Source organism: Pristiophorus japonicus, chromosome 14, assembly GCF_044704955.1.
Source record: "Pristiophorus japonicus isolate sPriJap1 chromosome 14, sPriJap1.hap1, whole genome shotgun sequence".
NCBI classification, from domain to species: Eukaryota; Metazoa; Chordata; class Chondrichthyes; family Pristiophoridae; genus Pristiophorus; species Pristiophorus japonicus.
In genome coordinates this window covers 148,887,710-148,900,025 of record NC_091990.1, presented here as the reverse complement: position 1 = coordinate 148,900,025, position 12,316 = coordinate 148,887,710, and the positions used below count along the sequence as shown (strand labels likewise).

Sequence of the window (12,316 nt, the reverse complement as noted above, 5' to 3'; positions counted from 1 at the left end):
ATAAGTACTGGTGCATTACCCTGTAAACGCACGCCAGAGCCTCTTTTTCAATCATGCTGTAGGCCCTTTCGGCCTTGGACAAACTCCTGGACGCATAAGCTACCGGTTGCAAAATCCACGATTCGTTAGCCTGTTGTAACACGCACCCGACCCCATATGACATCGCATCGCAAGGCAGCACTAATCTTTTACAAGGGTTATACAGGACAAGCAGTTTGTTTGAACACAACAGATTTCTGGCTTTCTTAAAGGCAGTCTCTTGTGAATTCCCCCATACCCAGTCGTCTCCCTTGTGCAAAAGTGCATGTAAAGGTTCTAGCAGGGTGATTAACCCAGGTAGAAAATTACCGAAATAGTTAAGGAGTCCCAGGAATGACCGCAGCTCCATCACGTTCTGTGGTCTCGGCGGGTTATTGATGGTCTCCTTGGCATCAGTGGGTCTGATGCCATCTGCTGTGATTCTTCTTCCCAAGAACTCCACCTCCTGCACCAGGAAAACATACTTCGAGCATTTCAACCTGAGCCCCACGTGATCCAACCAACTAAGAACCTCTTCCAGGTTCTGCAAGTGTTCAATGGTGTCCCAACCTGTAACCAGTATGTCGTCCTGAAAAACCATGGTGCGTGGAAACAACTTTAGCAGGCTCTCCATGTTCCATTGGAAGATCGCCGCGGCCAACCGAATCCCGAATAGGCTTCTGTTATAGATGAATAGACCTTTGTGCGTGTTGATGCAAGTGAGGCCTTTCAAAGACTCCTCCAGTTCCTGCGTCATGTAGGGCGAGGTCAGGTCCAGCTTGGTGAACGACTTCCCTCCAGCCAGGGTCGCAAATAGGTCATCTGCCTTGGGTAGCGTGTACTGGTCCTGTACCGAAAAACGGTTAATCGTTACTTTATAGTCCCCACAAATTCTGACCGTGCCGTCCTCTTTAACTACTGGGACAATCGGACTGGCCCACTCGTTGAATTCCACCAGCGCGATGATGCCTTCTCGCTGCAGCCTGTCCAGCTCAATTTCCACTTTCTCACACATCATATATGGTACCGCCCGTGCCTTGTGGTGAATGGGTCGCATACCGGGAACCAAATGAATCTGCACTTTCACCTCCGAGAAGCTTCCAATGCCTGGCTCGCACAACGTTGGAAACTTGCTCAGAACCTGGATACAAGAGGCGTTGTCGACGGACGAGAGTGCTCGGATGTCGTCCCAGTTCCAGCAGATTTTTTTCCCAGCCAGCTTCTGCCAAACAATGTGGGATCATCCCCTGGCACAATCCACTGCGGGAGTTCGTGTAATGCTCCATCATAGGAGACTTTGACTTCTGAACTGCCAATTACAGGGATTAGTTCCTTGGTGTAAGTCCTTAGTTTGGTGTGAATGGGACTGAGCTTAGGCCTTATGTGCCTTGTTGCACCACAACCTGTCGAAGGCCTTTTTACTCATTATCGACTGACTCGCACCCATGGCCAGTTCCATCGATACTGGAATTCCGTTCAGTTCAACTTTCAACATTATTGGTGGACATTTCGTGGTGAATGTGTGTACCCCGTACACTTCTGCCTCCTCGGTTCGAGTCTCCGATTCAGTCTAATCCACAGTGAATTGACCTTCCTCTGCAATGTGGTGGTTTGCAGGGTTTGTAGGGTTTGCAGCTCGCCTGCACTTTTGCTGGAGGTGTCCCATTGTTCTGCAGCCGTTGCACGCATAGTGCTTGGAGCGGCATTGATGGGCCCAATGATCACCTCCACAACGCCAACAAAGTGTTAACTGCCTCGCATTAACGATTGATGGCGCGCTCTGGGTCATCTGAGGTCGGGCAGCAGCAGCCAGCGTATATGTTCTGCCATGTATATTCCTGCTCAAAAATGACATTACTTTGTTCACAGTACTGGCCGAAATCTGTTTGGTGTTGTCGCTGGTGGACATAAATGTCTGGGCTATCGTTGTGGCTTTATTAGATTCGGAGTTTTAATGGTTAATAGTTTGCAAAGGATTGCGTCATGGCCAATGCCCAGTACAAAAAAGTCTCTAAACATTTGTTCTAGGAATTCCTAAAACTCACAATGTCCTGCGAGGTGCCTTGGTTGGGCGACATAGCTCGCCACTTCCTGGCCCTCCGACTGTTGAAATGTGTAGAACCGATATCTCGCTATCAAAACATTTTCCTTAGGATTTAGGTGTTCCTGGACCAGCGTACACAATTCTTCATGGGATTTAACTGTTGGTTTTGCTGGAGCTAGGAGCTTCTTCATGAGGCCATAGGTTGTTGCCCCACAGACAGTTAGGAGGATCGCCCTTTGTTTGGCAGCTTTCTCGTTCCCTTCCAGCTCGTTGGCTACAAAGTATTGGCCGAGTCTCTCCATGAAGGCCTCCAAATCATCCCCTTCTGAGAATTTCTCCAGGATATCAACTGTTCTTTGCATTTTTGCGCATTTGTTTGTTACCTCGTCGCCAATAAAGGATGAAACTGAGTACTGTGTGCAATGAGCAAGTGTGACCTTAGCTCCTTTAATGAGACTCCAGAGTGCAGGTACCTCATGGGTGGCCTGCTTATATACCGTGCTGCCAAGGGATGCTGGGATCCCCTGGGACTCCAACAGGTAGGCCTTCTGGTGTTAGTGTAATACAGGTTGCAAGGGGTTAAATACATAACAGATCCGATTCCTGATCCCGAGAGAGGGGGTGGGGTGGTCTGATCCCTGACCCCAGGGGTCGTTATATGGGAGTTGGGTCTGATTGGAGGAGAGCCTGGGGGACCAGAGGGAAGCACTCTTGGTCTTCCTGGCCCACAAGCAGTACTGTGAAGGCCTTTACCTTCTCCCTGAAGCTGTTCTGGGAAACCTGGCTTCCCAGTGTAAAACCTGCAAAGCGGGTAAGATCAGAGGCTGCCAGCCTCATTCTCACATTTAAAATGCCAACCCATCTCCTGGAAGCGGGTTGGCTGCCCGCCCCTTGTCCCACCTTCATAAAACCCAGAAGTTGGCGGGTTGGAGCCGGCTTCCTGACGCGCACGGAAGTTTTCTCTATTTAAATCTCCCCACCCTCATCCAATCCCACGCACTCACTCATGTTAAAATTCCTCCCAACTGGTTCAGTGAGGAGGCATAGAAGGAACTCTGTTTCAAGTTATAAACTGACCCCCAAACATCTTCTCAAACACAGAAAAACAAATGGACTAACATCTGAAAACTGAACTTCACAGCACATAGTGAATTTACTGTGCACACGTTGCAATCAGTGTTTCACGCTACCGTGTCTAGTGGTGTTCTTAAACCTATATTGGTACTGCATTGACGTGTTATTTGAGGGACAGGGACACCAGAAATGCTAGGCTGGGTTATGGTTTCCTGAGCCTCTTGGAACTGAGGTGGTCTTTGTCTCAGTGATTCTGTGTCCCAATACATCTCTTCTGCAGGTGTGTGGGCAGCCTGGCCCTGAATCTAATACTAACATAAATAGTCATCTGGCTACAAAGATCACATGAGCGGTAACAAGGAAAGAGGACCTGGGGGTCCTTGTGCATGGATCACAAAAAGTTAGTATGCAGGTACAGCAAGTAATCAGGAAGGCAAATGGAATGTTGGCCTTTATTGCAAGGGGGATATAGTATAAAAGCAGAGAAGTCCTGCTACAACTGTACAGGGTATTGGTGGAGTACTGTGTACAGTTTTGGTCTCCGTATTTAAGGAAGGATATACTTGCATTGGAGGCTGTTCAGAGAAGGTTCACTAGATTGATTCCGGAGATGAGGTGGTTGACTTATGAGGGTAGGTTGGGCCTATACACATCGGAGTTCGGAAGAATGAGAGGTGATCTTATTGAAATATATAAGATAATGAGGGGACTCGACAAGGTGGATGCAGAGAGGATATTTCCACTCTAAGGGGAAACTAAAATTTGGGGACCTGGGGCTAGAACCTCCACTTTTTTTGCATGCTTAAGGCCCACTTAACACCCATTTTACCGCTGAAATGACGTATAACGTCCATATATCGCCCATTTTGGCACAAAATGGAAACTGGCGGGCATTTTTTTAAAACTTATCGGCGAGCGTTACTTTCCTCAAGTGATTAACGCTGGGAAAAACTATTACCGCCTGCCCACTTTTTTTGGGTGGAATCATCAGAATGGGTGAATTCAACGTCCATAATATCGCCCAGTGTTACTTTCTGCATGGATTTAACACCGAGATTCAATATTAACGCCCGCACACTTTTCTTTGTCGTAAAGAGCATATTTACCAAAAACTAACGGCCATGAGATCGCCCAGCGTCAATTTAACCACCTTGCACACATATCGCCTACAATATCGCTCGCCCAAAAAACCGCCCAGAAATAGTGGAACTAACCGGAACTAATCACAGCGTTATGAACGCCATGTTCTAGATCACATGTCACATCCCTTAAAAGGCTGCTGTGCTTCAACCGCGGTGGAGTTTGGATGTACTCTGTAGGTCGTTGGAGTTGATGAGAACATCTGTAAAAATATCTTGACCATACTGTGACCGATTGGAATTGAAGAGGTTTCTTTGTCGGGACATTACTTGTTTGTGACCAATTGGTGGAAAACAGAGAGCTACTGCAATGGGGCTTGTCCTTTCTCACCCTCTCTTGGTGACCAATTACATGCAGCAGACTTGATATCGCTGAAGGAATGCTCCACTGCATTATGTGCCCAAGGTAAGACATGACAGACAGATGAGGACGACCAGACGTTACAGTCCCCGCAAGTACAAGGAGAAGCATTCTTACCTCGACTTGCCCGACACCACCTGCCTTCAGAGACTGCGCTTCCACAAAGAAGTTATCACTGAGGTATGCCAGCTGATACAGGCAGATCTGCATCCTGCCAGCACCATCAGTACTGCACTGTTGAGGTCAAAGTCACCGCGGTACTGTCGTTCTAAGCCTTGGATTCTTTTGAGGCCACAGCTGGAGACATTTGCGGACTTTCTCAGCATGCCACACATCGCTGCATTAGACAGGTCACTGAAGTCCTGTATGCATGCAGGAAGGACTTGATCAGCTTCCCTATGACCAGGGAGGCACAGAGTGAGAGGGCTCTAGGATTCTCCAGAATTGCAAACTTCCCCAAGGTGCAGGGAGCAATAGACTATATGCACATCGTGACCAGCAAGCCTCTTGATACAGAAGGAAGACCAGACACCGAAAATAGAAGAAACAAACCACCAGACTGCAAAAGGCACAGTAGTGAGTACTACCTCTGGTCCCTAGGACTCCCAACTCAGTTAGGTCAGAAAAGGTGGGAGGTTGGGTATTGTACTGCTAATACTTGTGTAAAAATTTTCATTGTATCCGTTTAGTGGGGTTTAGGGGGATTGTTTTGATGGTGTATTGCTGTTTGTTGAGATACACCTTGTCAAATAAATTGGAAGCTTAAAGTTCCTCTTGGAATCGTTTCAGAGATGCCTCACAGCCTAGTCATAAGTTGTGGGGACGCACGAGTCTCAAAACCTCCTTCAAAAGCTGTGGACACAGTCTCTCCAGGAGTGCTCTTGCAGCACTCAGGGTACCTCACAGGCCAGGCATAAGCTGTGAGGGCAGAAGCCCAGAGAGAGACACCCAAGGCACAACACTCCCCAGAACCCCTTACAGAACATGGTGACCGCGGCAGGACACAAGCATGCAGGAGATGTTAATATAACAGATGCGATGATAAGAGAAGAAACTAAAATGGAGGAGAGAATTTCATCATACATTTTTGGCAAGGTGAACCTCACCAAACTTTGGGTGCAAACCCTCACTCGGGCAGAACGCCCAGTGGATGCTGCTGCTCAGTGGACAACAGGGAAGGACCACAACCGCAGGGTGGAAAAGGCCATCTGGCTTATCTGCTTCACCCGCCAAGTCCGAATGCTCGACCAGCGGGTGAAGGAATTGGAACAGAGTCTTCAGAAATCAGAGGAGCTCTCTGCTATCCGGGCTGCAGTTGGGGACAACCTGCTGGCCGAATTAGCTGAGGAGCAGCAAAGGAAGAGGCAGTTGGAGGAGACCTTCCAAAATAGCCAGGACTATCTTCAGTGTCAGGTCACTGAGGCCAAGGGTAGTGATGGGTCCCTCCGGGAACGGAACTCTCGGTACGCCCAGAAAATTAGGGAACTAGAGAATAAATTAAAAGAAGTACAGGCAGCCTATAAGGTGGCTAGTAGCAGTGAGTTTGCAGATCACAGTCCCTGCCAGGAGATGATTAAAACTCTCACCCAAGCTCTATCCCAAGCAAAGGGGCTGGTCGCCCTGATAGAGCCTGGAGGGTCCACAGGGGACAAAGGAGAGTATTGGGGGATAGAGGAGAATCCAAATGCAAGAGACGCCCAACCGCCTCCTGAGGCACCGGTGGTTTGTCCGGTGGGGTACCAGGAGGGGCGGGGCACGCAGGTAGTAGCATATCCAGGGCTGGGGGCAGGACCAATGTGTCCCGCTAGGCAGCAGGGATGTGAGGCGCCCGCCGAGGGTCAGTTAAGGATTGGATCAGGTGACCAGACACTGTCTGCTGCACCGGGTATGGTGGGACAGCCGGAGGTAGAGGGACCAGCGCAGAAAGATCCTGAACCAGGGCAGATGTGCCCGGTCAGGCAGCGCAAGTACAGTCCTCCACAGGCAGGTGGCCAGGTTCGAGGAGAGCTGGAGAGCGACTTTATTATTCCCCATGGAGTTCAATCACTCAGGGCCACGGTGGTCCATTTGGCCAAACTCACTCGCATCGGGGACCCGTCTATCCACTTCATGGAGGTGGTACAGGCAGGGGAAATTACTGGGTGCGACGAGGAAGAGACAGCCAAGCTGCTGCTCTTCCCTCTGGACAGCAAATTGTACCAGGCCCTACCGGCAGAATGCCGGAGGGGGCAGCGCACACTTGCTGAGGTCCAGAAGGCCGTCCTTGAGGCTATGGGTTTTGATGATGGCAGTCCTTTCGAACGGGTCAAAAGGACAAGGCAGCTCGCAGGGGAAACCCCGCAGGCATTTGTGGACAGGCTGTGGGTGGTATACTACGCAGCCTGTGGGGAGCTCCTCGGCCGGGCGAATCTTTCCGCGGTACAGACCGGACACTGGCTGAGGATGCTGGTGGCAAACTGCTTGCCCCCGCTCAAGGCCAGGGCAGAACTGTGGTTCGATTCCCGGGACCCCAACCTCACCGAGGAAGCAATGGTCAGGCAACTGACACTGATCCAACGGAATGGAGGAGGGGAGGAGGAGAAAACCTCCAAAGGTCGGGTAATTGAAGTAAAACCCAACTCGATTCCCAAAAGGGAATGGCGACTGGAGGGTGGTCGCTCGTCTGATAAGGAGGGAGTGTGCTACGGGTGCGGGAAAGATGGGCATTTTAAAAGGGATTGCAGGAGCCCAGTAAAGAGATATGGGGGGAGAAGTCCTTCAGGAGCCGCCCAGAGGGGGGGGCGGTGGAGGGAGCTCCTCACCATCCCTTGACCAGATAGTAGCTGTAGTGAGGACAGCGCTGGAGGGGACTGGGAAGGTAGCCACGGCAACAGGCAGGGAAGCACCAGCAACCCTGCCAGTACAGAGGCCGTGACTAGCCCAGACACAGCCTGCATACCTGTGCCCACTAGAATATGACCCCTGGGGATGACCCTGGGTCAAGATGGAGGTTGAGGGTGTATTGGGTACTTAGCTTTTGGACACTGGTGCTTCCAGCACGATGGTCCATTCAGAGGACTCTGCAACCTCACCTCTATCAAACGGGGTGCCGTATCAACTAGTTGGGTTCACAGGAAATGAGAAGGCTGGCTTTTTCTCAGTCCTGCTCGGAGTTCGTTTAGGAGCACTCCAAACGCAATGGAAGTGAGTCCTGATGAACTGGGGGCAGGTGGGAAAAGGGATCTTGGGGGCCGATTTTATCATCGCTCGCCAGATCCTAGTAGACTTGAGGAATCACTGCCTATGGGGCACAGTGAGCATGGGTGCAGAGGGAGAAGTCATGGTTATTGACAAGAAACAGGGAAAAGGGACTCTGTGTACAGTGAAGCCAAAAGGGGGTTACAACCTGGGGGTTCTGGTCGGTAACACCCCGGCCGAATACCGGGCCTATGTGCAAGAAAATCTTGCAGCATTTGCCACCCATAAACACGATTGTGGGAGAGTCACAGTAGTGGAGGTTAGAATAGACGGGCCTCCCATGTCCCGCCCGCAAAAGCAGTATGGCTTTCCCCGAGAGACAGAAGCAGACTTGGAGACAGCTTTAAGCTCGCTTGTCGAGCAGGGTCCTTTGAGACCCATAGCCACCCATGTCAACTCCCCGCTTTGGCCGGTTAGGAAACCGGATAATTCTTGGAGGGCTACGGTGAATTATAGGGTGCTCAATAAAAACATCCCAGCTTGTGCTCCCACAGTAGCGGCGGTTGCAGATCTGATAGGGGAAATCCCTGCATCCGCAACCACGTTCATAGTGTTGGACATATCCAACGGGTTCTGGTCTATCCCTGTACGGAGGGAAGACCAGTACAAGTTTGCCTTCACCTTCCGGGAACAGCAGTATACATGGAGCTGCCTCCCACAGGGCTTTCATAATAGTCCCAGCATCTTTCACCAATGCATGGCGAACTGCTTAAAAGGCTTCAGCCAACCACACCAGCTGGTCCAGTATGTGGACGACCTGTTGTGTTCACGGACAGCAGTGAGGAACACGGTCCACTGCTGGCTGAGCTGCTGGTCTTACTGAAGGAAGGGGGTTTTAAAGTTAACCCTAAAAAAGCCCAGATAGGTCTAGGAGAAGTAAAATTCCTGGGCCTGACGATAAGGGCAGGAGAAAGGATCATTGATGAGGCTAGAAGAAAGGCAGTGCAGGAACTCCCTGTCCCTAGGAATGTGTCGGGGTTGAGGTCTTTCTTGGGAATCACTGGCTACTGTAGGGACTTCATCGAGGACTATGCAGCCACTGCCGCCCCTCTGCTCAGACTCCTACACAAGGGAGTCGAGTGGGAGTGGGACGAGGGCTGTGAGGCAGCATTTGTCCGACTGAAGAGAGACCTGCAGGTAGCACCAGCCTTAGGGGCAATTGATGGGGGAGAGGAATTCTTCCTGGAGGTGGCAGCCAGTGACGACAGCTTAAGTGCAGTGTTGCTCCAGGGGCGAAACGGTCAGCTGAGACCAGTGGTGTACTCCTCCAGGGTCCTCACGGAGGTAGAAAAGGGATACTGCAATTGTGAGAGGCACTTGCTTGCCACTCACTGGGCAGTAAAGAGTGCTCAGATCTTTACTGGAGTATCCCCCATTACACCCCTCACCCATCATACCCCGACGCAGATGCTGTTGGACGGGAGGATTAAGGACGGGACAGTGAGCAGTGCTAGAATCACTCGCTGGACCCTCCTCCTCTCCTAAATGGCATTAAAAGTCAAGGGCCTCTGCGAGCCAAGGCTCGCAGCAAATTTAATCTATCCAGGGCAGCCGCATAGATGCTCTGTGGAGGGGGTATGGGACATCAACTTTGGATTTCGGGCAGGGATACACCCTCAGGCCGCGATATCTACGTTGATGGCTCCAGTTCAGTGTCCGCGGGTACAAGACTCACGGACTGCAGAGTTTGGGATCCCAAGGCAGGGATTGCCTTGGGTCTTAAACTCCCATGCACCCTGAGCGCCCAGCAGGCGGAACTCTCGGTGGTGATGTATGTGGTCACACACCCCGAGGAATTCCCTACCCCATACATGATTTGCTCGGACAGCATGTTCACTTGCAATTCATGTACAGAGTATCTGGCGATTTGGTCACGCCGGGGGTATACCTCTGCGGATAGGAAGCCCCTTGTGACCAAACCCCTGCTAGAAAAGATCGTGGCTGCAGTGGGAGAAACCGGGGATGTATATATCCATAAGGTAAAGGCCCACTCCAAAACTGAGCCACGGGGGGAAGGTAACCAGCAGGCAGACCTGCTGGCAAGGAAAGGAGCTCATACAGGTTGCCAATGGGACCCATACGAGGCAGGCAGGATAGCAGCAGCAAGAAGCAAGCCAGGGATACAAGGGAGCGTAGGGGCGGGTGCGGCTCCAGACCTTAAAGTAGTCCAGACGCAGGATCCAGTCCAGAAGGCTGCCTTGGCTGCTATCAAAAAGGGGGAAAAGGCTGAGGGCTCGTACAGTGCTGCAGATATTGCTGTGCGGGAAGGCATGTTGTTTAAAGGGGACAAATGGGTAGTGCCGCCACAACACCGGTGGGAATTCCTTCAGTTGGCCCATGAGGGTCCAGGTGCGGGACACCCCGGGCCGGAGTCTATCTGGCAATGGGTAGAAAAGGCAGGGTGGTGGCCAGGCCTCCAGGAAGACGTCCGTGACTTCTGTGTGGGCTGTCTGGTTTGCGCTGCAAACAACCCAGACCCTCAGAAAAGGAAGGTGTCCATGGGACATGTCAGGCGGGTAGAGGGACCATGGTAGTAGATCCAGATCGACTACATCGGACCCCTACCTGCTGCCCAGGGAGGTTATAAATACTGCCTCGTCCTGGTGGATGTATTTTCCAAGTGGGTGAAAGCCTTCCCTTGCCGAACAGCTACCGTGGTGGGGACTGCAAAAATCCTGGTGAGGGAGGTGTTCTCTTGGTGGGGTCTACCTCAACTCGTGGAGTCCGACCGGGGAAGCCACTTCACCAGCCTGGTGATGCAGGCCACCCTAAAGATGCTGGGGATAAGAGCCAAATGGCATGTCGCCTACAACCCTCAGTCCTCAGGCCCCGTAGAACACCTGAACTGGACCCTAAAGGAAAGGCTGCGCAAGGAGATGGGAGACTCACCGAACAAGTGGGTGGAGGTCTTACCGTTGATCCTCATGGGAATCCGGGCCAGTCAGTCAAAGAGCACAGGGTTCTCACCCCGTGAGCTGATGACTGGCCAGATTATGAGAACCCCAGTGCATGTGTTGGCGCTGGTCCTCACTGAAGGGCAGCTTCGAGAGGTGAACCGGGACTGCTTCGTCAGGAATCTGTTTGAACAGCTTCAACAGATTCACTGGCAGGCGACCAACAACATGGGTAAACAGCACCGCACCAATCGGCTGCTGCTGGAACCCTGCAGTCACCATGATTGGGAGGTGGGCGACCAGGTGATGGTGAGAAGCTTTGTCCAGATCGGGGTATTTGAACCACTGTATATGGGACCATACAGCATAGTCAACAAGGCTAGCTCTATGGTCTATGCGGTTCGATTGCCTCGCCGGGTGAAGTGGTATCACATTAATCAGTGTAAATTGTTTGACCCCAAAAGAGATAAAGAACAGAGGGGACGAGCAAGGGAAGGGAACCAGGCACTGGGGGAAGAACAGGGCCCGGTGGATGTGGAGGCTCCGGAGGAGGCAGCGGGCCCCGAAGCTCTACAGCCGGGGATGGTTCACTGCTCCAGTAAGGCTATCCCACCACTGGGTAGGGGTTCCCAGCCCACTAACAGAAGTGGGGAGAAAGGATCCACCACTAGCAAGGTTCAAGGGGAAGCTGAACCTCCCATGGTGGATCAGCTGGGGCTAGCCCAAGAGGTGGAGGAGATAGCATTGCAACCCATAGCTTGGGACTCTGCACCGACAGTAAGGAGGAGTGACAGAGTGCCACAGCCCAGGGCGCCGTGGTCCCCTGTTTACTTAGCCCCCCCACCCCAGACCGAGAAGGCGAAAGACAACAGGGAGGGTGCTCTGTTGCGCTAGCAAGGGTCTCCCACCAATTATCCGGGGCTCGGGAGGGCCTTGGAAGGCAGCACCAGACCCATTAAGGGGGACGATACCAGCCCCTCAGCGGAGGGCATCTTGGTCCCCAGGGTACGGTCAGCCGAGTGGTCGACGACGCCAGTACAGTGACAGGATATAGCCTGGCAATTCGGGGACGAGTGGCAGTGTATATATTTTCCCTTCCTGTTTTGTGTTGTGAGTATATGTGTTTAGGTAAGGCAGTGACGGTTGGGTACAGCATTTTATGTTTGGAATATGTTACGCGGGCCGAGCCTGGAGAGGTCTCTCAAGGCAAGGCCATGTTCTTCTTGCCTTTCAGATGTCAACACCTCCCTACTGGACGTTAGTGATGCTGGTATCGCTAAGGATCTGCACCGGGCACCGAGGGGACACCGAGGACTCCCTGGTTTTCGAATGCTCCGGGGGCAGAGCGCCGACAGTGACCACAGGAGAAGGGCCTCCAGCAGCGGATGGCTGGGTAACCTACTTCCACGAAGGGAGATGGCCTGGGTGGTTGGGATCGAACTCCACCAAGTACTCCAACCATAAGGACTTTACCTACGGAGAGGCCTCCATCCCCTGCCCGGAGATCACTGTGGCTACTTCCAGAGTGAAAGTGACAGAAGGCAGGAAG

The 12,316-nt window shown here is 52.0% G+C and overlaps 1 long non-coding RNA gene across 1 annotated transcript in view; it reads left to right on the top strand.

The window, feature by feature from the left end:
* The window catches only part of LOC139279512 (uncharacterized), a 48,042-nt gene extending 35,974 nt beyond the window's left edge, over positions 1 to 12,068 (top strand). Inside the window, exon 3 of the long non-coding RNA XR_011596495.1 lies at positions 12,002 to 12,068. This is a non-coding gene — a long non-coding RNA (uncharacterized lncRNA). The remainder of the gene's footprint in view (positions 1 to 12,001) is intronic.
* Positions 12,069 to 12,316: the final 248 nt, after the last annotated feature.